The 26,163-nt window shown below is 42.6% G+C and overlaps 1 protein-coding gene across 1 annotated transcript in view; it reads right to left on the bottom strand.

Annotated features, from left to right (window-relative positions):
• Positions 1-763: 763 nt before the first annotated feature.
• DENND5A (DENN domain containing 5A) overlaps positions 764-26,163 on the bottom strand; it is a 609,609-nt gene continuing 584,209 nt past the window's right edge. Inside the window, exon 12 of the transcript XR_014515146.1 lies at positions 764-1,098. The gene's annotated coding sequence lies outside the window, so the exon portion shown is untranslated. The remainder of the gene's footprint in view (positions 1,099-26,163) is intronic.

Consider the following 26,163-nt stretch of genomic DNA (forward strand, 5'->3'; position numbering starts at 1 on the left):
CTGATAGTCTACGTCCCTGAGTTAAAGTTGTTTGCAAAAGCTGTGCCTGCTTTTTTGCTTTTTCTTTTTCCTTAGCTTCCTTAGCTTTGGCTGCTCTTGTCTTTCCTGTACCACTCATCAGTCAATGTTCAAGGTCAGATGTTGTAATCCCATGGGAAAGACAAGTCCAAATTTATAAACAGTCTGGAGAAAGAAAGTAAGCAAAAAAACTTTTCCCAGGCCTTTGTTATCCAATGTCCTCTAGGGGGAGTGCCACCAAAAGTTAGTAAGAAGAAGGTAACTTTTCCGCCATTAAAGTTTCCGTTTTCAAAAACAATTTTAAAAGCAAGTTAGTTCCAAAACACTAAGAAAAAAGTCCTGCAGAGCACTTTAAAACGTTTAACAATGTTCCAACAAGGTGCCTGCAATTGTATCCACTCAAACTAAGTAAGCCCAAAAGTTGCACTTCAGTTACAAAAGTATCTGGAAGTTTGTAACAGTTCCGCAGTCAAGCAACTTCACCCGGCCACCCGAAGATTTGGGGTTAGAGTCTTCCCTCGCCCCATGGGGGACCGCTCCAAGTCCAATTTAAACTGTATTTTTTCTTCCTTTAAGAATAGAATTTCAAGTGTGCATGAAAGTCCCACTTTAAAGCCTTAAAGCTTCCCTGTTCACAGCGCTTTCCGCTCTTTAAACAGTCTGCTTTGATCTTATAAGCAGTGCCGGAAGACGGACTTCCTCTTTCTCGTCTCCCGGTTTCAGCCAAATTTCTTCAAGTTATTGTAACAAATCTTAAGTCCTTACTCACGGGTTTGCTGTTTCAGAGTAGTATTTTTTGGAAGAAAGGTCAGCGCTCATCCGTGACAGCCGCGCGGCTTCGCCTCCGCAGAAAGAGCGATGAACTCACAGCACCGCTCCCCCTCCTTCACTCCGGAGCCCCTTACGGGGTCCCTTCCGCGAATTTGGGGTCGCTCCAGGTGCCCGCCGAGTCCCACGGCCACGGACTCTCTCTGTCCGTGGTTTTTCTTGATGGGTTGCCGCTGCGCCGTAGCGAAACAACCCTTTTCTGCGGTGCCCCTCTTCAGAGCTCGAAGAGGTCCGCCATCACGGACCCTAACCCTAACCCTAACCCTAACCCTGCCACATCACCTATTAAAGAAGTTTTTAAAATGCAAGAGAACCTCTTCACAGATCTCCCAACATCACTTCTAGTTTGATCCTGGCCTGAGCCACACTCTCCCACCTACCATCTCTAATATGGGAATGATAATAACAATGTCCTACCTTACAGAGTTGTTGTAATGATTGTACCAAGATACGACATGTTTTGTATGCTCAACAACTCTATATAAATGTTAGGCATCAATGTATTTATTGCAGTTGTGCAAAAAAACATGACAGTGGTCCTGGGAAGCTCCCATTTATATTTCAGCAAAATTTACCCTGGGGAGCTTCCTATCACACTGTACCCATTTGGTATGAACTATTCAATTAAAAAAAAGGATATCATGATAAGCTACAATTCATATTAAAGTAGCCTATCCATGGAATGTTAAAGATTTAATGAGATTTAAAATATTAATTTTTTCCTAAATGGCAGTTATTTCTACTTTTCTATGCCAGTGGATGAATATATTGTCACAGTACTTGTGGAAATTATGAAGGCCAAGATTCATCACTTTTTGACTGTGACATCAAGGGATGATTTGCATGTGCTAATTGGCCATCACAGCTCTAACACAACAGGCAGAACTATCTTATCACCTCAGCTGTGATGCTTTTCCATAAAGTCAGTTCACACATTCAGTTGTCAGTCATTAACTGTAAAAGAGTCAAGTGCACAGGACTCACATGGCTTTTGTGCATGTGTGCAGGACTGGCTCCAGTTCTAAGGAGACCCTTTGCAAAGTACAGCATGTCCTATCACCTCTGGGGTCTTCTCGAATCCTGTATGGTACACATGTGCGCCAACTCCTAGGGACCAAGGCAGTTCTGGCCCCCACAAAGTATTTTTAGAGGGGATGAGCCCTCTCAATATTCAGGGGGCATTCAGTTCCACCCCCCAGCTCCTTGCAGCATCGTGCGCATGATGTTGTGGCGTTGCACAGCATTGCTCACGGACCCCTTCAACCCTCTTCAGAAGAAGGCACTTCTAATGGTACAGAACTCTTTAAACAGAAAGCTAGTGTGGGGAAAGATGGGCACTACCAAACTATGGGCCCTCCCAAAACCTTCAGAAGGTGAGAACAAAAACAGATTAAGAAGATAGAAACAAGAAGCCACCAAATATAATAGTATTAGTAACATTAGATTTCGACCCCACATTTTCATCCAAAGGAGCCCAGGGTGGCAAATCTAGCTGCAGATTTTTCTTAGGTTTTCTGAGGAAGAGGCCTTTCTAATAGAAAAGGAATACTGTGGTACCTCAGGTTACATACGCTTCAGGTTATATGCTTCAGGTTACACACTCCGCTAACCCAGAAATAGTGCTTCAGGTTAAGAACTTTTCTTCAGGATAAGAACAGAAATCGGGCTCCAGCGGCACGGCGGCAGCAGGAGGCCCCATTAGCTAAAGTGGTGCTTCAGGTTAAGAACAGTTTCAGGTTTAGAACGGACCTCCGGAACGAATTAAGTACTTAAGTTGAGGTACCACTGTATGTGGAGGAATCAAATCAACAATGAGGCAATGTAGCCAATCAAACAATTTGAATATATATAACCTGGAAAAAATTAAAGCTAATAACTTTATTATTATTATTTTTTCTTCTTCCCTACTTTTTGTTCAGCAATATGTTGCTTGTCAAGTATTTCCCTCACTGTTGCCCTTTCAAAGCAGCTAATGTTTAACCAACTCCAAAGTGAATCTAAATGGATCAGAAAAGGGTTTATATGATGCATTATTTTGCTTTTTTAGCTAATGATTAAAGGCATTGTCCAGCGTGAGGAATTAGGTCTTGAGTGTCACAGATACACTTACGAGTTAGGGAAAGGCGCGTCCATCACTCCTACGTCTCTCATCTACTCCTAGGTGTGCACCCAATGCAGCAGTTGCCGCAACAGAGAGGCCCCTCCCACAACCTCAGCTTGTGTATCTCCCCAACCCAAGCTGCACACAAGCAGGTGCACCTGTTTCTGCTCCTCTTCTGGTCCTGGGAGACAGTGGAGCAGGTGGGGTCAGGAGGAGGAGCTGTGGAAACCCTAGACCAGGCTTCCTCAACCTCAGCTCTCCAGATGTTTTGAGACTACAATTCCCATCATCCCTGGCCACTGGTCCTGCTAGCTAGGGATCATGGGAGTTGTAGGCCAAAAACATCTGGAGGGCCGAGTTTGAGGAAGCCTGCCCTTGACTCTCCACCAGCCTGACCTATCTTTCCATCCTCCTACAGCTGTTCTTCACTCTCCAATCCTGCAGCTTCTCCTGCCTCTTGACTCTTGTCTCCTGGCTGTTATAGGCTCTCCCCAAACACTGATCCCTTCTTCCAAGCCAGTCTCACCCATTCTCCCAGTACCCACCCAGCCACCACTCAGCATTCAGCAAGTCCCTGACACTAACTGGAACTGGTTTAGTCACAAAGCCATCTCTCTATCTAGAAAGGCACAGAAAAAGAAGTGGAAATGCCTGAAATGAATTTCTGGTAATGTGTCCATTTCTCAACATCAAGAATATTTCTGAAATAGAGGGGGGGGCTTGCCTTTGATCACCTGTCAGTAACTGTGAAGTATCTTTGCATTAAATAATGTGGGTGTCACATACACAGTAAAGTGTGTAGGAAGTATTATTACCTTTGCTTAAAATGAACAGAAAATGACATGTAGTACAAGCTTCACAAACGTGACAGTCGATGAAGCCAATGAGATTCTGGCATTTTATTTACTTTTATAGTTTAAGTACAGTAGTGTTGCTTCTCCATTAAACTCCCTCCCTCTCTCTCTCTCTCTCTCTCTCTCTCTCTCTCTCCCCCCCCCCTCTCTTCAGCCAGCTTAGAAAATTAGGCAAGGATAAACTAGTATCATAATCAAGGGCATGAAGTGTGTGCATTTGTATCAAACCTATTTGATGCATAATTGTATCTAAGTCGATGACAACTCTATCCTAATTCCACAACTGATCATTTTTATGTTCTGCTTTTAAAAATGCCTGTGGCCATCAAGTGATATGATGTTCCTGGTTGCAAGGGCTGGAGCGAGGGAGGGGGGGACAGCCACTGAAACAGTTTCCTCAGAAAGGTTTCTGTACGATTTAGTTTCTGACTGGGAATGTTGACACACAGTAAAGCGGGAAAGTAATATTTTGCTAAGAGAGATACTGCCATCGATTTATAGTTCTGCCCAGTATAACATGTCAAAAGAACCTAAAGGCAACTAGTTTCTAACATTGTATAGCCCTCCTTTGTACATGGAATCATAGAACTAGAAGGGACTCCAAAGGTCATCTAGGCCAACCTCCTGCCAATGCAGAAAATCCACAGCTGCAGCATTTCTCAAAGGTTGAGAAAGGTTGACTAAACATCCTTTGTTGTTTAGTCATTTAGTCGTATCCGACTCTTCGTGACCCCATGGAAGAGAGCACAGGCACTCCTGTCTTCCACTGCCTCCCACAGTTTGGTCAGACTCATGTTTGTAGCTTCGAGAACACTGTCCAACCATCTCGTCCTCTGTCGTCCCCTTCTCCTTGTGCCCTCCATCTTTCCCAACATCAGGGGCTTTTCCAGGGAGTCTTCTCATGAGGTGGCCAGAGTATTGGAGCCTCAGTTTCAGGATCGGTCCTTCCAGTGAGCACTCAGGGCTGATTTCCTTAAGGTAGACATCCTACCTGTGCTTAAAAACTCATAAGAGTCCACCTTCTAAGGAAGTCTGTTGAACAGCTTTTAACATCTGGAAGTAATAATAATAATAATAATACCCCGCCCATCTTGGTGGGTTTCCCCAGCCATTCTGGGCGGCTTCCACAGAGACCAAAAATACACTAAAATGTCACATATTAAAAACTTCCCTGAAGTTTATCGCTTTGACATCTGATGGGAGGGCATTCCTCAGGACAGGCGCCACTACTGAGAAGGCCCTCTGCCTGGTTCCCTGTAGCTTTGCCTCTCGCAATGAGGGAACCGCCAGAAGGCCCTTGGTGCTGGACCTCAGTGTCCGGGCAGAACGATGGGGGTGGAGACGCTCCTTCAGGTATAAAGTTCTTCTTAATGTTTAGCCTAGAGGACCAAATCCATACCATAGATTTAAAGCACTATTATATCCCTTTAACTAGTAAAGTCTTTCTCCAAAGAATCATGGAAAGTGTAGTTTTTCAAGGGTGTTAAGAGTTGTTGGGAGACCCCTATTTCTCTCACAGGGCTACAGTTCTCAGAGTGGTTTAACAATCCCTCTTCCTGGGGAATTCTAGGAATTGTGGGTGGGGATTTTATTACCAGGTTTCATGGGATTTAATACAGGACCACTTTTAGTTTTGCTTATTGCGCTTTAATTGTAACTGTATGTTTTCCTTTTGTTCTATTCTCACAGGATACTCATAGGATGTGGCAAACATCCTTGGTTAAGAGATTTGTGCTTAAGCTTGCCATAGACAACAGCAGTGTCTCTTTCAGTTAAAACCTAAAATAATCTCAGCTGTGGCCTGCATGAGGCCTCTATCATGCCATGTTGCATATCAGGGGTGCTTTGGCTGTGATTTGCATAAAGCAACTGCTTTTCTTCGTTCTTCAGGTGCTGAAGCTTCTTGGAATACACAGATATGAACAGGTCAGAATTAATGATTTTGCTTCAGTTGTTATAGATCCCCTCCCTAGACAAGGTTGACCATGATGAATGAACAGTTTCAGTAGAAGATTTGATGTAAAACTTGACAAATGTTTCCATATGTGCTTTCAAGACACTGTGTGTGTGTGTGTGTGTGTGTGTGTGTGTATCAGTGCCTACGTGAGAATTGTCTTGAAGAGGTCAATTTAAACTAGCAGAAAGTACTGCAACCAACAGATGATGTTGTAAGAATATATAATCCTAGTCTACATTTCTAAACCTCTTTGTGAGAAATCTCTGCAAACCTTACAACACATGGTGCGAAAGGTAACAGTGATAGATATAGAAATCACTTCTGCTATCTTAATTAACATTATGCAATATGAAGATTCCATCTGGAATGAAGATTCCCCCTATATAGATGAGTGAGAGCCATTCAATTATATGGAAGAGAGTAAAGGCACTCAAGGATACTACTGGAGTGGAAATTCAAGCTGAACTCCTGTTCCTAATGTCTGGGATATATATCAGAGTTTGTATCCTTTCAAATTTATCTCCGCTTGCAAGTCATTAACTTTTTCCCCAGGTAAGCTGGGGCTCTGGCCCAGCTGCCATTAGGGCAGACAACTGAAAATGGGCCCAAGTGGTGGTTTTGTGTTACATCTAGATTTGATAGTTGACCTAACACCACAGAAAGAAACTCCTGAATGTACAACTCCTCGCGTAGTTTTCAAATCCTGCAGACCTACCCACTAATTCATTCTCTTCCATCTCCATTGACCAACAATCAATCTGTTTGACTGATTGTTTAACTATAACAGGTCATTTTAACATGCAAAACCAAGTGATTCAGCATCAATGGAAGCTATCCACTGCAGATGCCAATCGACATCAAAAGAACTGAATAGAGGTCAGGTAATAAAGGGACGTAAGTTGATATTGCTAAGCAGCAAGTACAGGAACAATACAACAAGTTTGCATCAAGCTCAAAAGTTCAGCATATAACAGCCTTAGCCAACACTTGTAAATGCATGTAGTTTGTGAGTGGTGAATCAAACAAATCTCAGTCACAAAGGTCCGTGACTCCTTGGCGACAGAAGTGGATCCATACAATTCACATTGGTCCTAGTTGTTGTTTACTCTTACTACTGTTTTACAGCACAGGTGTTTCTTATTGCTAAACTTATTTATCTTTCCTATATCCTGCGCGTTCTCTTAGATGACAACTTCCTGACCATCAGCTATACTGGCTGGGCGTGAGGGGAGTTAGAATTGAGCGACACCTGGAGGGCCACAGATCTCCCCATCCCTGAAGGAAATGGGTAGTAGCACTTTTGTGGTATGCTTGTAGAAATTTGGGACAGAATTTAATGTAGCGCTATGGCAAGTGTTTCATTAACACAAGCTTTTCTGCTTGCTGGACGGAACGATCCCCTATCGCTTCCCTCTGTGCGCTGTTCCAAGGTTTCTCCTCACCTGCTCAAGAGCCAATTTGGGGGCGAAAGGTGAGAAAGCGCTGCTGCACTAGCAAAGCTTCCACTAGTAGGATTAGTTAGTGGGATTCCACCCTGGAAATTGGATGTTTAAAATTAACACTATCCATTGAGGTATATACTCATGCGGCTTGGGGTTTTCTAAAAAGAAAGTAGAGTCATACCTCGGGTTACAGCCGCTTCAGGTTACATTTTTTCGGGTTGCAGACTGCCGAAACCTGGAAGTACCGGAACGGGTTACTTCCAGGTTTCAGCGGTCGTGCATGTGCAGAAGCACTAAATCATGCTTTGCGCATGCGCAGAAGCACCAAATTGCAACCCGCGCGTGCGTAGATGCACAGACGCAGATTGCGAATGCTGGGGGTGCGAACATGCATCCCTCACGAATCATGTTCGCAACCCGAGCGTCCACTGTAGTGTAATTGGAGCATCATATAATACTCCTTTGTGGGGACAGAATTCCCTAGCTTATTTGTTTTACTCCAACTTTAGGAGGAACCCATACAAAATCTCATGAATTCCACATTATCCTTTGAATTGTTGGATAATTTGAGGATTAGTGGGGTAGGAAAGCCTTAAAAAGTCACATACAGTAACCCATGTGTCCCTTTGGTTTCAGATAGTACGTGGGTGGACAAGTCTAAAAAGCCCAGTGGGCCGTGAAAATTTCTGTCCCTGGCTTTTTAGACTCGTCTACCCATGTACTCCCCTTCATGGATCACTGCCTTGCCATGGCGAAGAGGCTTGAATAACTCAGAGAAGCTATGAGCGATGCCATGCAGGGCCACCCAAGACGTACAGGTCATAGCCGAGAGTTTAGACTAAATGTGATCCACCTGGAGAAGGAACTGGCAAACCACTCCAGTATTTTGCCAAGAAAACTCCATGGACATAAAAAAGGAGAAGCTCTGAGAAGGAAGTGAGAGTTTCCAAGGCATGCTCTCATTCATGGGGTCATGAAGAGTCGAACACGACTAAGATGACTAAACAACAACAACCCATGTCCTATCTGAAACCAAAGGGGCACATCGGTTGCCAGATGTGAAATACATTGGCATTATTTTCAGCTCTCCCACACCACTACAGCATATCTAGCTCTCCTAGATAAGTGTTTTTGCTGGGAAGCACTGTTAGCCTGGTGCACAAATGGCTACTGTTCATTAAGTTTCTTTCCAACAAAATTAATATGTATATGAAGTGAAAGGCGTGACTATTAAGCAAATAAACCTTTATACAGTTTCCCCTTCTCTATTCCTGAAATATATCCATTTATGCATGTGCCTACTCAGAAGTAAACCCTTCTGAGTTCCATAGTGCTTACTACCAGGTGTGTGCTTACAGGATGGCAGCTCCAAGCAAGATTCAAAATGGAGTAAGAAGTGTTCTAACTTGCACTAGGAGCCTCCAAGGAGTAGAGGAGGCTCTTTGCTTCAAAATGTCACCTGCAAACTCCTGAAGGGCTGTTGACACAATTTAAGGGATGTGCTGGAGGAGGCATGGTTCCCTCTGACATATTTGCTTACATACGTTTAAAATGAGCACCCAAATAAGGATTATGTCACCTTTGAAGGCACAATTTAACACCAACACCTCTTCTGATGGCCCTTCGAGCACAGAAGGGCTAGGTTCTATAAACAATCGATATTCACATAATTTAAGTTTCATAGTGTCTTACAGGAAACGACCTATTTTTCTGTCATAATACTTTTTAGCTCACACTTTTTCTCCACCACAGGTATTGAAGAACAGCTTTACCATGATAAAATAAAGATATAAAAACCCATGAACTATATCATAATTACATGGCAAATGTATTTTCCTTCTTTATGTCCTACATGTCCAAGGCTAGACATGAGAATGGATTAAGAGAATCGGAGGGATGAGGAGGGGGAAATGGAGTGAAGTACAAATATAGTACCAAATTACATTTCCTCCCACTCCCCCAAATAATCTAAAAATCTTCTGAAGAAAAGCAGGTTGGAATATTGGAAACTTAAGTGCCTTAAGTGCTTTTCAAAAAAAAAAAAAAAAAAAGACACGTATGAGAGAGATCAGGAAAGGCTGGGAAAGGAGGTGGGAAGAGAAGACACCCAAAACACATTTTCTATCCTAGACTAAAATAAACATGATCACGTTTTTTCAGTGATATGTCAGTAATAGGAAAAAGTAAAGTTTGCCTTTCGTGAAACACAAGACAAAACGTAGCGCCTAGCCAAGGGTATAGATGGGGGAGACATTCAATTCAGTTCACATTTAAAGGTGAATCTATCTAACTCACACTTTATGAAACAATGCAGGAACTGAAACGCAGCCATGCTTTCAAATTCGCACTTCTCCGAACTTTGCAATGCAGTTCTCCTGCCAAGTGACGTGTAAAGAAATGAATGTGCTGGGATGAAGTGTGTATAGAAATGCATTTCTTAGTGTAAGCAACATGCAAAAATGCATTAGATTAGGTAGTGCATTGAGGAGGTGTGGAAAGGTGGTGCGGGCACTCGTATCTTGATAAGCATGCCATGGGTGCAAGAACAAAATGGCTACCATGGGCAGGGGAAAAAGAAGTCACTGTACTCCATACCAGTGAGCATGGTCATGCACAAAAAGTATTAATGCCAGGGTACATTGCTTTGCAATGTGTATATTAGCCAAAATTTAATAATAATAATAATAATAATAATAATAATAATAATTTTATTATTTATACCCCACCCATTTGGTTGGGTTTCCACAGCCACTCTGGCTTGCTTACAGCACATTAAAAATTGTAAAACATTAGACATTTTAAAAAATTCCTGATACAGGATTGTGTAAATGTGTATATTAGCAAAAATGTGTATATGTGTATATTAGCAAAAATCAAACGTAAGACCATCAGAGACGTTTAGACAGGATGGGGCCAGATAAGCAGCCCATAATTTTACTGTCGGATTGAACATCTAGTTCCCCACCAAGGCCCAGAAGATGCCTCTGGGAAGCACACTATCAGGGCATAAGTGCAGTTGTTTTTCCCCACCTTTGTTCCCCAGTACTGGAGATCATACATAGCCATCATGGCTCCCAGCCATTGATAGCCTTATATTCCAGGAATCTGTCTAGTCCATCCAAATTGGTGTCCATTACTATATCTTGGGGCAAAGAATTCCATAGTTCAACTATGGGCTGTGTACTGTGGGCCCTATACCCTAAGCTCTCCTTATATTTTTCTTAGTATTCATAGACACATCACATTATTATTCAGAATCAGAGTGGTCAACATTAATAGAAACGGCAGGTCCTCCCATGGATATTGTGGTGTTAGAACGCTACTCTAAGGAAATTTATTAGCATGCATTTTATACTAATTAATAAAGAACAAAATAATACGGGCCACTTTATGCAGGTTATGTATTTCTCTGTCAGGCAATTCCATTCCAAACGCTTAGAACACAAGGACACCCCTGCTGTCTCCTCAGTGCCTCACATTTTTAAAAGTGGATCTGTAATATCAGACACACAACAATGTGAAGAAACGCTGGAAGCAAATTAAGTGCTAACTTTTAAAACCCTAAACAGCCTTGGCCCTGTATACCTGAAGGAGCGTCTCCACCCCCATGGTCCAGCCCAGACACCAAGGTCCACCTCCGAGGGCCTTCTGGCAGTTCCCTCACTACGAGAAGTGAAGTTACAGGGAACCAGACAGAGGGCCTTCTCAGTAGTGGCGCCCACCCTGTGGACTGCCTTTCCATCAAATGTCAAAAACTAAAAAACTTTCTGAAAACATCTCAAGGCAGCCCTGTATTGGAAAGTTTTTAATGTTTGACATTTGCTGTGTTTTCATTATGTCGGGAGCTGCCCAGAGTGGCTGGGCCAATCCAGTGAGATGGGTGAGGTATAAGTAATAAATATTATTATTAATGATTATGATTATAATTATAATAATTATTATCAACAACAACAACTTTAATGTTTGACTAGGTTTAAACTGTCCCATAATGTTTTATCAACTACCAACTATTTTTCAAAAGAAAAGAAAAATCCTGCTTCCTTCTGTCTTTTATACAACACAAAACACCAGACGACCAATTGTACGCGGAAGATAATTAGCCTTCAATTATCAGCAGTCACATTTTCACCTGTCCCCTTTTGCCTATTTGTGGAACTTCTCCTTTGACCGACCGCCATATTCCGACCCACCCCCCACCCACTGACACAACCCGGCTGGAATGGGATTAATAACCCTTTGTGCTCGCCATCTCCAGCAGTGCCTATTCAGCTCTGTAGGAATTGCGGTGCACAGTTTGTGGTGAGTGGTAAGAAGGCTGCACTATTCATTCCTTCTTTTCACCAGTCAAGTTTTTAAGTGTGATGAATACAGTCAAACATTTAATTCCCACAAGGCAATGCTTGGGGGGGGGGGGGGAAGAGTTTCTCCACATCTCATATAATCATGGTGGTGGTGGTTTTACTGCTCCTGTACCAATAACAGTAGCCAGATGCACAGAAATGCAGAGGTTTATTTCCCCCTCAACTGTCTTCAGTGCTAGGAAAAGTTTGGTGGCTACACTTTTGAGTGTCAGATTTATGTTAAAAGCCCAGGCTTGCTGTGTACGGCTTGAAGAACTGGTCCACTGCTGATCCTATTGCCAACTACTACTTCAGAATTTTAATATGTATGAAGTTACCATGTCACATGGAAGATGGAGCAAGCATTAGAGGAGCCATTAGAGATATGTGTAGAAAGCAGAAAAGCTTCTCCCTCTCAATAAAGGTAAAGGTAAAGCTACCCCTGCCCGTACGGGCCAGTCTTGACAGACTCTAGGGTTGTGCGCTCATCTCATTCTAGAGGCCGGGAGCCAGCGCTGTCCGGAGACACTTCCGGGTCACGTGGCCAGCGTGACAAAGCTGCTCTGGTGAGCCAGCACAGCACACACGGAAACGCTGTTTACCTTCCCGCTAGTAAGCGGTCCCTATTTATCTACTTGCACCCGGGGGTGCTTTCAAACTGCTAGGTTGGCAGGCGCTGGGACCCAGCAGCGGGAGCGCACCCCACCGCAGGGATTCGAACCGCCGACCATGCGATCGGCAAGTCCTAGGCGCTGAGGTTTTACCCACAGCGCCACCCGCGTCCCATTCTCCCTCTCAATATTAGAACCCAGAGCTATCCCATGATGTTGAATGGTGGGAGATTCGGGACAGAAAAGTGGAAGGACTTATTCACACAGCTTCCACAAGATGAGGGTGACAGCCACCCACTGGATTGTTGTAAGAAAGGTTTAGGCAATTTCCTAGAAGATAAAGCTGTTGATAGCTAGTAGTCATGATATCTATACGCTACCTTCAGAGCATGTCTCAGAATACCAGTTGCTAAGGAACGTGATTGGTAAACTGTTATTGTGCTTGTGTCCTGCTTGTGGGGTTTCCATAGGCAACTTTTGGACACTGCAAGGAACAGCTGGAAAAGATGGGCCTTTGGTCTGATCCAGTAGGCCTCTTCCTATGATCCATGCCTCTTCTATGTGCATCATTAGGTATGACTAACTTTCCTGCGTATAGTTCTCTAGATGCTGGAAGGTTTTTGATAGAAGGGAGGGGTAGAGAACTCCTACACACAGATAATATGTACAGAAGAGGAGGGAAAGTATGTGGAATGGGATCTTGTCCTTAAATTATTGTTGTTGTTGTTCCAGCAAGGCTTTTAATTCTGCAGTTCTGTAGTCCTTGCATATTGGACATTTGGGGGATTCTTGTCTTTGGTTGTCTATTTATGCAGCTTTTAATGTGGCTTTGCTGCTGTTTTATGGGGTTTACAAAAATCTAGTAAGTTATTGTTTGATTTTAGTATGTTTTACTGCTTGCTTTCAGTTGAATGCCACCTTTTCAATCCTTTGAGAAAGAAAGCGGGCATAGCAAAATAAATATGCGCCGCTCTTGAATGTCTATATAGTACATTTCCATGGGTAGCTTGTCAGGTGATGATAGCAGTGATACTGTAAGAGCTAAAGCTAGATCAGATGAGCAGTAACTTCATATGATGCTTTCGTTGATGGGTTCTACCATTTTGGACTGCAGATGAGAGTTCAGATGCTTCAATGCTCCCTGACTTAAATTTCACCCTAGCATAGAAAACTGTTGTTAAGAAAAATACTTCTGGGTATCATGGTTTTATATTTTATGGAAGAAACTGAAAGCACTTAAGAACACAAGAATACTAGATCAGGCCAATGGCCCATCTAGTCCAGCATCCTGTTCTCACTTTGGTTGATCGGGTGCCTTGTGGGAAGCCTGCAAGCTGAACATAAACACAACAGCCTGCTGCCCACAAATAGAGGATTTGCAGCTCTCGCACAACAAATCCCACTTCCACCCAAAATCACACTTTTGGTGATAAGTGATGGGGAAAGGCATTGGAAAGTGTGGATGAAGAATTGCTTGGCACAACATTTTATAACCTCCCTGCAAACAAATCAGAATGAATGCTCACTAAATAGCTGGTATTGTTTAACCAAGCTTTCTGCAAAGAAGTTGAAGGCTTAATAAGTAGGTCATCTGAAAGTGAGGAAAGAACTTCCAACTCTATGGTTCTACTTATGCTAGGAAGCAAAATATGTGATTCTCACCGAAACGATCACATTTAGGGATGTACAGTTCAGCCTATTTCAACCCATTTCACCTCTGCATGTGTTTACTTACAAGTCCATTCTATCCTATTACCACATTATTCTGCAGCTTTTAATCAAAGTCCACATAAGAATTCACAAACACACATTTTAAACATTTATTTGAAATGTATTCTTTGTCGAGCTCTGGAATGTCTAAATGCATTTTCTCTCAAAGTACAAATTTTAAATGTTTAACAATTTATTTAACAAAATGTATCTACCACTTGATAGTTATTTAACAAAATGTATCTAGCACTTGATAGTTTAAAAAAAAACAACCACCTCTAATATCTGAGCTAACAACTGCACTGGAACATTTGTGAAGCGTCAAAGCCAGCAGATAGCCAAGCGCACTCTGCAATTGGTCTGGAAGGTACAGATCAGGTCAGTTCATATTGGAATTCAATATGAAAGATCAAATTCCTCAAGCAGCCTAATCATATTGAGTTTCTGCTCATGTCTATGGGGTCCTGCTGGGTCCTCAAGGTCCCAGAGAACAGGGGAAGAAGACAGGTGGCCACATTAGTTCTGTGTGCAGATTCAGAGCTTCACTCAAATGAAACACCTGAACTGGCTCAACTTAGTCAACTTGGAACTTACATGTACAGCCTATTCTTTTAAAATGCTGTCTTTCTGTTTTCGTGCACATACACACACTCTGTCTTGCTCCTCATGTCTGGGGACAGTTTTCACTACTCAGAATAGAGGCTTTACAGTGGAAATGGCAAAGTTTTACTGCTCTGACAAAGCAATCCATGAGATATATATGCTAGACCTACAGCAAAGAAGAATCGGACAAAGACTCAGGGAAGCTAATTGTCTGCAGTGAACCTATTCCACAATATGGTTTGTTTTTATAACCTCTTGGTTTTCAGCAGACTCCAATCACGGTTGTGACAGCCCAAGGAAATTGAACTTTTCTGCACAGTCCTCACTAATGCAGCCTGCCACTTAGTCCTATTGTTATTAGAATAATTTGCTCCCAAGTTCTGGAATGAACTCTGTGCCCAAGTAATTAAAGCTCTTAAAGTTTCTAGTCCTTTGTTTAAAGAATTCGTCCTTGTGCTCTCTATGCCCCATCAGCTACCTAATTAGCAGAGCCTTTGCGTGATTAAAAATTCTCACAGAGATTCTGCTGGATATTTGCCTCTCTTAATGAGTGTTTGTGGACAGCTGGGAGCGGGAGCTGGCTCCCTCCTCCCAGGACCTCCAATGAATTCTGCAGACCTCTGTCAGGGCCCAAGAGTGAAAGCTGTCATTTTAGTAATGTGGATGAAAATTGGTCAAAAGCACCGTGGTCCTTGAGGAATGAAAGGCCTTGAAATATAAATGAAGATGAATATTCATATTTGGTTCAATAAGTGCCAACTATTAATATACATGTCTGTCAGTAAGAAAAGTCAAACTTATTCATTGTGCCTAGCATAATTTGGCTCCTAATTCACAATTATTCCGCTATTCTTCCTATTGCTTTGCGGCCCATTCATTGACTCCAGCTCTTGCACGGAAATTCAAAGATCTTCACAGAAGGGAAAGTTATTTCCTCCAAACAAAGTTGCCTTTTTGACGTCTGAGATAATTTACTCTCTGTTAGAACCCACCTGTGGCTTCTGCTCTGAGGGATTCTGAGCACACAGAAACACACACTGATTTCCCATACTTTACTCATGACAAAATGCCAGTTTAAAAACGGTTGTGGGCATGATTCCTGCATTGCAGGGGGTTAGACTAGATGACCCTTTGGGTCCCTTCCGACTCCACAGTTCTATGATTCTGAGTGTGAATGCACAAAGGGCGCATGTACATGAGAGGAGGAGTAAGGACTTTCCTTTTTCAATTATCTCGACTCTTCACTTGCTTTGTTTTTCCATTTCAACCCTATTTGCGCACAAAATTGAAACACTGAAAAATGTGTCCATACATCATTTAAATGAAATAGCAAGTTGCAATGTTTAAAGGAAATGGCCAGGGTTAAAATTTCTGCCTTGTTTTTGGATGTCAAATAATTTGGCTTCTGCCTGGACCTCAGCAGGCTTGCAAAGCTGATGGCAGATTTGCCCTTCCATTCTCAATCGGCAGCCCGGCTGTCAGGTGGCAAAAGAAATATTGACTCATTGTGTTTTTCAAAACCATATTAAAATTCCATTTGGTGTAGCCCATTCAAAGATGAAGTCAACATTCAATGTATATTCAGTTTCAAAAGGCCTCTCTTCTCTTTAACATGGACAACACAGAGACATGCACAGCTTGAAAGAGGCTCAAAGGCTAGGGACGCGGGTGGCGCTGTCGGGACGCGGGTGGCGCTGTGGGTAAAAGCCTCAGCGCCTAGGGCTTGCCGATCGAAAGGTCGGCGGTTCGAATCCCCGCGGCGGGGTGCGCTCCCGTTGTTCGGTCCCAGCGCCTGCCAACCTAGCAGTTCGAAAGCACTCCCGGGTGCAAGTAGATAAATAGGGACCGCTTACTAGCAGGAAGGTAAACAGCGTTGCCGTGTGCGGCTCTGGCTCGCCAGAGCAGTGATGTCACGCTGGCCACGTGACCCGGAAGTGTCTTCGGACAGTGCTGGCCCCCGGCCTCTTGAGTGAGATGGGCGCACAACCCTAGAGTCTGTCAAGACTGGCCCGTACGGGCAGGGGTACCTTTATCTTTTTTATGGGGGGATTATCTCATTCTATCCAGGGGCATGTCATGATATACAGTGTCCAAAATGGCTCTTGGGTGGTATTCAACCAAGTTTTACTAAGAGCCAACCCACTGAAACTAATGAGCATGACTACATTAGGTTCATTCATTTCAACAAGCCTATGCAGAGCAAAATTCAGTTGAGTATCACCCCTTGTTTGAAGCCATCCTGTGCTTTTACTGGAGGGGGGGCATCTTAGCAGTTAGATATGTGTCTAAACCTCCACTAAGCTCTCTAGAAAAGGGAAATGCCAGGCAGGGAAGAAAGGGAATGGAAGCAGACAGGTGTAATTTTGTGACTGACAGCACTAGCTTCCAACCAGAAATGATTTTACCAGAGCTCACCTATCAAATGCTTTTGGAGGAACACTGAAGTAACCTGTCAGAAGTTGTTCCACTATTTTCAGAGCCCTTCTGCAAGAACTGTGGAACTGTTGGTGGGAGCTTTGTTTCTGAGACCTTCATTCCAGTCCAGAGCAATCTTTCGTAAAAGCCAGTCCCTTGCATCCTAATTTTTATTTACTCGTGCTGTTTGTTTCTGCCTTGAGTGTAAAAAGGTAAAGGTAAAGGTACCCCTGCCCGTACGGGCCAGTCGTGTCCGACTCTAGGGTTGTGCGCCCATCTCACTCAAGAGGCTGGGGGCCAGCGCTGTCCGGAGACACTTCCGGGTCACGTGGCCAGCGTGACATCGCTGCTCTGGCGAGCCAGAGCCGCACACGGAAACGCCGTTTACCTTCCCGCTAGTAAGCGGTCCCTATTTATCTACTTGCCCCCGGGGGTGCTTTCGAACTGCTAGGTTGGCAGGCGCTGGGACCGAGCAACGGGAGCGCACCCCGCCGCGGGGATTTGAACCGCCGACCTTTCGATCAGCAAGCCCTAGGCGCTGAGACTTTTACCCACAGCGCCACCTGTGTCCCCCAATCTTTCGTAAAAGCCAGTCCCTTGCATCCTAATTCTTATTTACTCGTGCTGTTTGTTTCTGCCTTGAGTGTAAGCTGTTAGGTAATTCACCTCCCTTCACCTCATCCCAACTCACCTCCATTATGGACCTGGATGCATTTGATCTAAGTTAAATATTTGTGGATCTCGGAGTAATATCCAAGTCTGGTGTGTGTTTGTGTGACTATGTTACGCACAGTGTTAAGGTGTGTACAAGCATTACATTAGGGCACATTTTCAATAAAGTGTCATAAACTCGACTGAGTATGATGCAGCATTGCTCATAGATTGGTTAACATTCCAGACATGGGACCAATAAGTGAATATTAGCAATTTCCATTACTGTTTACATTTTTGATTGAATGCTGCAACATCCTAAACCACAAACTGGTTTCTGTGAGGAGAGACAAATGCAGAAAGTTCAGATCTTTAAGCAACTGTAAGGCACCAAAAAGTTCACAGTCCTCCCTTCCATCTGAAATTTGGCTTACATCATTGGTACCATGTCTGAAATTTTGTCCAATTCTACCAAGAAATAACAAATTATAGCTTTTTGTTGATTGTAGTCAGTTGGGACTATAGTTGGGAGATTCTGCCTCAGATCCAAAGTAAAACAGACCTTCTCCAAATCTGTCCAAAGCAAAGCAGCCACCAGCCAAATCAGGTTCTGAAGCATTTTCCCCTCTGTGCACACCCATAACATATGACTGCATCCACCTTACTAGTGTCTTTTTCAGAAAATTACAAGAGAGATATGGCTTGCCAAAACCACATGGCAAGAGTCAATGCACTACAATGTTCTGAAAAACTTTTTGATGCAGTATCCCTGAGAAAGAGGTCCTTCAGAGTTGGACGCAATGTTTTTGAATGTTTCTTGTTGGAAAATGATTTCATATGGAAAGGTTTCTGATTAGTGTGAAAAGGGAAATATATGGGTGACCTCCTAGAGAAACTGCATACAGATAAGCTTTCTTCCTCCCTTTTAATACCAGAACCAAAGTTCATCCAACAAAACCGATTGGCTGAAGACTGAGTACAGACAAAAGTAAGTAGTTCTTCACCCAGTGCATAGCTATTATGGAATTCACTGGCACAAAATATGGGGGGCTCCAGCTTTCTTTGTAAACCATTCTGAAAGCTTTGATTCCAAATGCCAATTGCAAGGAAACAACAGTGTGAGAAATCTATAGCCCTCACATCCTGGACTTTCCAATGACATCTGATTGGCCACTGCAGAAAACATTGTAGCATGCTGGGCTAGGGAAGATTCAGCAGGGATCTTCTTAGATCCTTGGCGTGTGGAGAGTGCTAGTTGAGACCATTCTGTTGGCAGGGAGTTCTTGGTGTGAAGAAGCATTCAAACATCAGATCCCTTCCTGCATTCTAAAGCATAGGATCCTGAGGCATTGAAAGATTGTGCAGTGGATTAGCACTTACCTGACCTCCTGACACCTGAGTTTCTGCTGAGTGGGAGGAGCAAGGTGTTGGGAAAGTCAGTGCAATGCAAATGCACCAGCAGGTATTGGCTCTGCTGGTGTGTTTGCACCATACCAACCTCTCTGTTTTCTCACCCCTCTCACTCTGCCTCCTGGTAAGCAGCAGCAACTCAGCTGTCAGGAGGTCAGGTAAGCACCAACACCCCACCCGGCCATCCATTAATGCTGAGAGATCAGTGTTGGGTATTTTATTTTATTTTTGGCAAGGAACGTAAGAAGGTAAGGCCAAGGGCTTGTCTAGTGCAGCATACTGTTCCCACAGTGACCACCAGATGCCAAAGGGAAGTCCATAAGCAAGACCTTAGTGCAACAGCGCTCTCCCCACTGGTAATTCCCAGCAAATGATATGCAGAGACATACTGTCTCCAATAGTGGAGACACAGCATAGCCACTGTGGTTAGTAGCCATTGATAGCTTTATCCTCTGGAAAAGTGTCTTTATCTCCTCTTAAAGCCGTCCAAGTTGGTGATCATCACTACATCCTATGTGAGTTAATGTTTCAATCATTTCTGATTTTCATGGATTGGGTGGTGGGGTGGGATAAGGAGACAACCAAAAGCAAGCCCAATGCTTTTTCCAGTGCATCAAACCAACACCAGTCTCCCTTCTCCAAATAATTATTTTATGATTTTGACCTTTTCAGAAAATGAACTACCAGGGCTTCCTCAGACACTTGTCAGTGACAGAACTAAGAACCAGTGTAGTTTGATTTCTTTTCACTCTCACCCAGTAGAATATGCTTTCAAACTTTATACAATTCCTCATACAGATAACGTGTGATATATATTACACACTTCAGATATTGTGTATGTTTTTTGATAAAAATGAAAGGCCTTAAGAGATATGTTTGGCAATTATCCCTTTTCTGTTTTTATTGCTCCAAAAGTTTACTCATGTCAACCAGTTGGAGCCAAATGTTGCTGTATTTCTTATTTTAATGCTTTGCCTGTAAACAGTGCTTATCTTCTAGAGAGAAAAAATGCCAGTACTACGTACCCTTGAGTACTCCCAGAAAAAAGCACTGCCTGTAGAGGTTCAGCCCCCAGAATCATCAGGTATTGCTAGGTAGGGTACTTGCCTGAATCCCTGAAGAGCTGCTCTCTGTCAGTAGAGATAATACTAACCTGGATGGACTAATGGTTTGACTTGGTACAAAGCAGTTTCTTATGTTCCAAACACACACCCTATTTAACCATTCTTAGGTAGAAACAGTAAAACCTCCAGGCTATCAGCTGTTGCCAACAGGTTGGTTATTGTCTGCCTTAAGATTTATCTATAGATTTAACTGTTTCTTTTAAATAGGACGGCCACCTCCATTTTTAGGGTGGCTTTTCGTATGCATGAGGAGGACTCTGTAGGTGCTAATGTTTTGTTTTCTGCAAAATGTAGCTTTAATTCAGTGAAGAAATGAGATCAGCTGTTGTCAATGGCAGGTTGAAAAATGAAGTGGAAAAACTTGGGACAGGTGTGGGAGCATATTAGTGAGGCAATTAGGTTTGGCAATAATGATTTATCATTTGTAGTAAGGTCACATCTTAGAAATCTGTGCCCACGCTGCATTTAGAGCTGTGGTAAATCAAAGCTTTCAGACTCACAGAAGCTGTGGCAGAACTTTTAGAGAGTTCTGAGTCACAAAAATTCTAGCATTCTCAGAAATAACAAGCATTCCTCAATGCGGTAGGGGTGATGATACAATCATCATCACCTTAACATTCATTTAAGATTTTTAGTGTTAAAAGTATTTCATGTACATTATCTCAGTTGTCTGGGCTATGGGGCTGGACTATAAGGAATATCAATTTTGCAATCTCCATATTCCACAGAGGGCAGGGACTGATCAAATAGTCCCGCTGTCCATGGTGCCGCTAAAGTTATTTTTCCTCCATGCCTGTGGTTTCTTTTCCCCATTGCCTTTCATAGTTAACATTTAGCCACTTGACCTACCTGAACTGTAATTCTTCAAGGGAGAGCACTGGGCTGTAAGGTCTTGCATATCTCTATCATCCCCTCCCCTCCCCTCTGCTGTCTCTCACAGCCATGCACTCTCATTTTTCAACTGACCCTCCCTCGCTAACACCCATTCTCACTCCATCCAACATTCCATTCCACCCTACTCTACTTAAACTTCTCTCACTACAGGCTAGATCTAAGAGATCTGGGGGGGGAATAAAAATGTCTGTGTTGAACCAAACTAGCATTAAAATAGATGTCAGGTAAGTTTTCCTGGGGACAGCATTCTGCAACCGGTGTGCCACTACCAAAACAGCCTCTCACTCACAGTCACCCACCCCATCTCACCTGGGGAGAAGGGCCTCCATCATTGATCTCAGAATCTGGGTAGAGGTGCTGTGGGCAGGAAAGAAATAGGGGATCAAGAGTTAACCATCCCCTCCCTTTGGCACTGCTGCTTCCCAATCCTGCAATTCTTTTCTCTTTTTTTAAATGCCAGAAGAGCAATCGCAGGTATCCTGGCACCATATTTCACTTGGCCAGCGGAGGGGGGAGGGAGTTTTCTGGTGTCTAATGGGGCATGCTGTACCAAGTGAAGGTTCACCAATGAGTCTACCAGGATAGCTTTGAAATGGCATTGTTAGCAATTTTCACAAAATGAATATCGTTTATCAGATAAGAATTTGTCCAGGGAGAAGTATGCTGTTGGCATACAAAGAATAACAAATGATGCAAAAATCAGTTGAAAAATGTGAGAAGCACACATTGAAGCAATATTATTATTATTATTATTATTATTATTATTTTATTATATATTTTTTAAATATTAATATTATTCTGTAGAGGGAAGAAATGAAAACACGCTTTGGCTGGCAGCTGCATAAACACAAACATTGCACTAAAATTGACCATAAGTGTAAGTCAATAAACTGCTCTTAACCTTCCAGTAAATAGTTTATTTTAAGAACTTCTCTGGGAACTATTGGAGCCCTTAATGTTTGGGAGTGAATCCTTTTTCATTGTTACATGAATAGCATCTGTTATCTGTGAGAACGGTTTTGATCTTTTTTAAAAAAACTTTCTCATAAAGTATGCAATTAATAAGCCTTTTCTTACTTTTCTTACTCAGAGGGAGCCAGTGAGACATTTTGAAACTGCATAAAGCCCTCTCACTCTTCCATGGGACTGGGACTACAATTCTCTGAACTCCCAGCAGGAAACTGAATTAGAGTACCTCATTTCTGACAGAAAGTCAACAACCTCCAGCTCATTTTTCTGTGGGCTATTCTAGGACTTAGGCATCCCAGTCCCATTATTTTGTGGGCAAAGCCACTCTACAGGGGACTAAGATCCTGCTGCTGTTTCACCTGTCTGCCACAAGTTAAGTTTGGGGGGTCTTGGGAAGTGGGGTGCAGTGGATGAGAATTGCAGTGAGAATCTGTTCACACAGGTCTTGCCATGTCTCAGTTCTAATCAGGAGTGATTATGCAAGTGAGTTTGAAATCTCACTACATCCACACCTGTAGTATCTGCTATAGGTTCATTTATCCAGGAAGTACTCTAGTGTTTGTTTTTCCTCACAGTTCCTTGGAGGTAATATTTTGTTTCCTCACAGCATCTTTAACCCCAGGTGCAACCTGACCTCCAGTGATCTCACCAATTCCATTACAGACTTTCCCTGAGACTCATTTTTAAATGTATACACTTGGAAGTATTTAATTTAAAATGTATTTTTTAAAAAACAAAATGTTCACAGTTTGACTTGTAAGGAATCATAGAATTGCAGAGCTGGAAGGGACCCCAAGGGTCATCCAGTCCAACCCCTTGCAATGCAGGAATCTCAGCTAAAGTACCCATGGCAGATGTGCATCCAACCACTGCTTAAAAACCTCCAAGGAAGGAGATTCCACAACCTCCCAAGGGAGTCCATTCCACTGTTGAACAGCTCTGTTAGAAAGTTTAGTGGGAATCGCCTTTCTTATAACTTGAAGTCCTTGGTTTGAGTGCTACTCTTTAGAGCAGGAGAAAACAAGCTTGTTCCCCCTTCCAATGTAGTTTTCAAAGGTTATGTAAGGAAGATTTTGAGAAGGGATTTACAGAACTAACATAACTTAGAAACTTCATTTAAGGGTTTGGGGGGGGGGGAGGTTGGAAGAAAAGATCCTGTTCCTCTGCTTTAACAACAACAACAACAACACAGCTCATTAGAGCTCTACAGGCACTGCTTTACATTGTAAATCCTATTGGAGTAAAGGCCCATCACAGGATACAACCACCAGAAAGAAAGTCTATTGTGAAGCTACAAAGTATTTTTTGTTAAATGTGCAGGTAAGAGCACACCATCACTTGGCCACTTCTTAATTATTTTCATGTAAGAGAGAGAGAGAAACTCTGCCCTATAACAGATAATGAAGGAAAGTGAATCCACAATTTAGCTGGGTTAATCTACTTTGTGCCTGTCCATTTCATCCACTTTGGCCAAAAGAGAGAAAAAAAGTTATATTGAATGGGGAAACTCAGACATTCATTTTATAAAGAGAAGCTCAGCAGTCAAACTACAAATCAGAACGTGCACAGAATGACTCAGGTGCAAATTGGAATATTTAAAAATGCACAGATACAGGGCTAATCTTGGGGCCTGTGTCCATCATGTGTGTGTGTGTGTGTGTGTGTGTGTGTGCATTTTACATTGGAATATAGTCCTTGCCCAGCTGTAGATTGAATGCATCTACATTGCAGCAGGCATCTCTTCTCCAGACATCTCAATCATGACTCCAAACCTATAGCCTCCCTCAAGTCTCCTGCAAAGAAGCATATTCCGTATTTTTTGCACCATAACACTCACTTTTTTCCTCCTAAAAAGTAAGGGGAAATGTCTGTGCGTGTTATGGAGGGAATGCCTACGGGTGGCATGCCTACGGATTTTCCTCCTCTAAAAACTACGTACGTGTTATGGTCAGGTACGTGTTATAGAGCGAAAAATACGGTAGTTCATTCCGGACGCCTCAGTAATTTTGACCACAAAACAGAGCAATTCAACGATCAGTTCTCTATGTGCTCAGCTGCAACTCAACCCCCACCTCAACAGGTCAGTATGGTCTGGAGAGTAAGCACTTAACTATCCTTTGTTGTTAATGTTGTACTGTTTTAAATCTGCCGTGAAAGAAAGGTAAAAAGGGTAAGCACAGAAAGAAAGCTGAGTCCTGGTGGGGGGAGGGTGTAAAAAAAAAGAACAAGGTCAAATCTCAGCAACTGGAAAGTAGTAGAGCTCCCTTCATCAAGTTTTTAACTAGAAAAATAGTATGCCTATTTCTTTGTAATACACCTCTGGGCTTTTTTATTATGACTTCATTTCCCCTTGTAATATTGGAACGTCTCTATAATTGTAAAAGTGTAATAGAATCTAATAGAATTTCATTTGGAACTCTGAATGGTCTATGCCATCTCTGCTCATTCTGAGTAAAATAATGATTTTTAATGTCCACACATGGCTTCCCATGACCTTATTCAATCTTTGGGTTGATCAGGAAATATATTGATTCAATTACATACTGATGACAAATGAACTAAAAGAAAGAGGGAAAAAAAGGTCAGCATATATTTGAACATGTAAATCTTAGCAATGTCTTTTGGGTTTGCCCAAAAAAAAAAGTCATTTCAAAATGCCATTTGTGGCTAATAGCACAGAGTTTCAGTTCCTATCTGTGAGGAGCAAAGAAATCATTAAAGTGCATAGAGCGTATTCTGTTCTGCTTTTATCATTATAAAATCCTCTTTCCTTCAGAGGGTTAGAGGGAATGACCTCCACTGACAAAAAAGACCCTCTCTCTTTATCACTTTACTGAAGCTTTACTTCATAAATATATCAGGGGGTTTCGCTAATTTCTCCCTTCTTTTTCTTCCTCCTTTGGTTCTTCTTTTTCTTTTCTTCATGAGGCAGTTACCACAGTGGATATTTTACCCTACCGTCAGTGCTTTCCTTATTACCCACCTTTCTTCTCCCTTTATCACCCATCTCAGTCATACAGAATGCCAAATAGCATTTCCTCAGGCTTTTGGCCCGTAATTTGAAGGGTGGCCTGGTAGCCTCTTTTAGTGAGTGATGATCCATTAGTTGTGTCTTTTACTTGTATAGCTATGTTTTTAGGTTTTTTACTTGGTTGTTTTTAATTGCTTTTGATAAAAGTCACTTTGGGTCATTCAGTGAGAAAAGCAACTTATTATTATTATTATTATTATTAAGGTAGATTTACCTAAGTGGGGTTATTTCCAGTTTAATAAGCTGTTAAGTGTCTATTTGCAGTATTTCGTGGCATCTCATGTGGGGGGTGGAATTAATGGCTTAAGGACAGCTAAATATTTACGTATCTATGTTCTGTGAAACTGGGCTACAAACCTCAGTTACAAAACATATAATTGCTCAGAAGAAGCAAGACACAAATAGAAATTAGAATGACCATCTGATTACTAAAACAGTCACTGGATCATGTACCTTATTTGAAAGTAATGTAGATGTCATGAGCGACTCGGGTTCCTTTGATTTGGTTCCATTGGCTTCATTCATTAATTTCTCTTTAAAATGGGACCTTTATCATGGCATCCATGACACTCTGGTATAATTCATTACAGCACATAGTTATCTATGCTCTTGCACAGAAAATCATGAGTGGTGTTGCTCTGGTGGTAAGGATTTTGTCAGCAGAACAGAGGAGGGAAGCCACTGGGGCCATCCTGTAGCCTCCACGCCCCCTTAAATTTGCTCCAGAGGGGGGACCTTTTAGAGTAGATTTTAGGAGGGCAGGCCCTAGTGACTGCAGGGAGAGGGGGAATGACTGCAATTTCTTCCCTCCCTATTCCTCCGATTGAAGCCTTGCCATCAGCTCAGCAACATCCCGTTGCATAAACATGATTGTCATGGTGTCTGGTGATTATATGTGTTGCAAAGTAAGACTCAGGAGCACACACATCGAGCCACTCCAGGGTTGGATTCATGCAACTGTTAAAATAAACTGTAAAATGTTGGCAAAGGCAGTGAAGCGAATGCTCCCCTATCTCTAGTGTGCAGGTGGCTCGGGGAATTGCCATAGGGCACATGAGCCACCAGCATTGTGGAAACTAAGCTTCGCTGGGTCTGGTAGCTGGATTGGAAATCACCTGAGAAGCCCAGGTATGCCACCATGGGTTTCATGACACATGAGAAGCAGGATATAAATGTAATGAAAACAAATGTTCCCTATGTCCCCT

This window comes from Podarcis tiliguerta, assembly GCF_965153285.1.
Source record: "Podarcis tiliguerta genome assembly, chromosome: 1".
In the NCBI taxonomy this organism is placed as follows: Eukaryota; Metazoa; Chordata; class Lepidosauria; order Squamata; family Lacertidae; genus Podarcis; species Podarcis tiliguerta.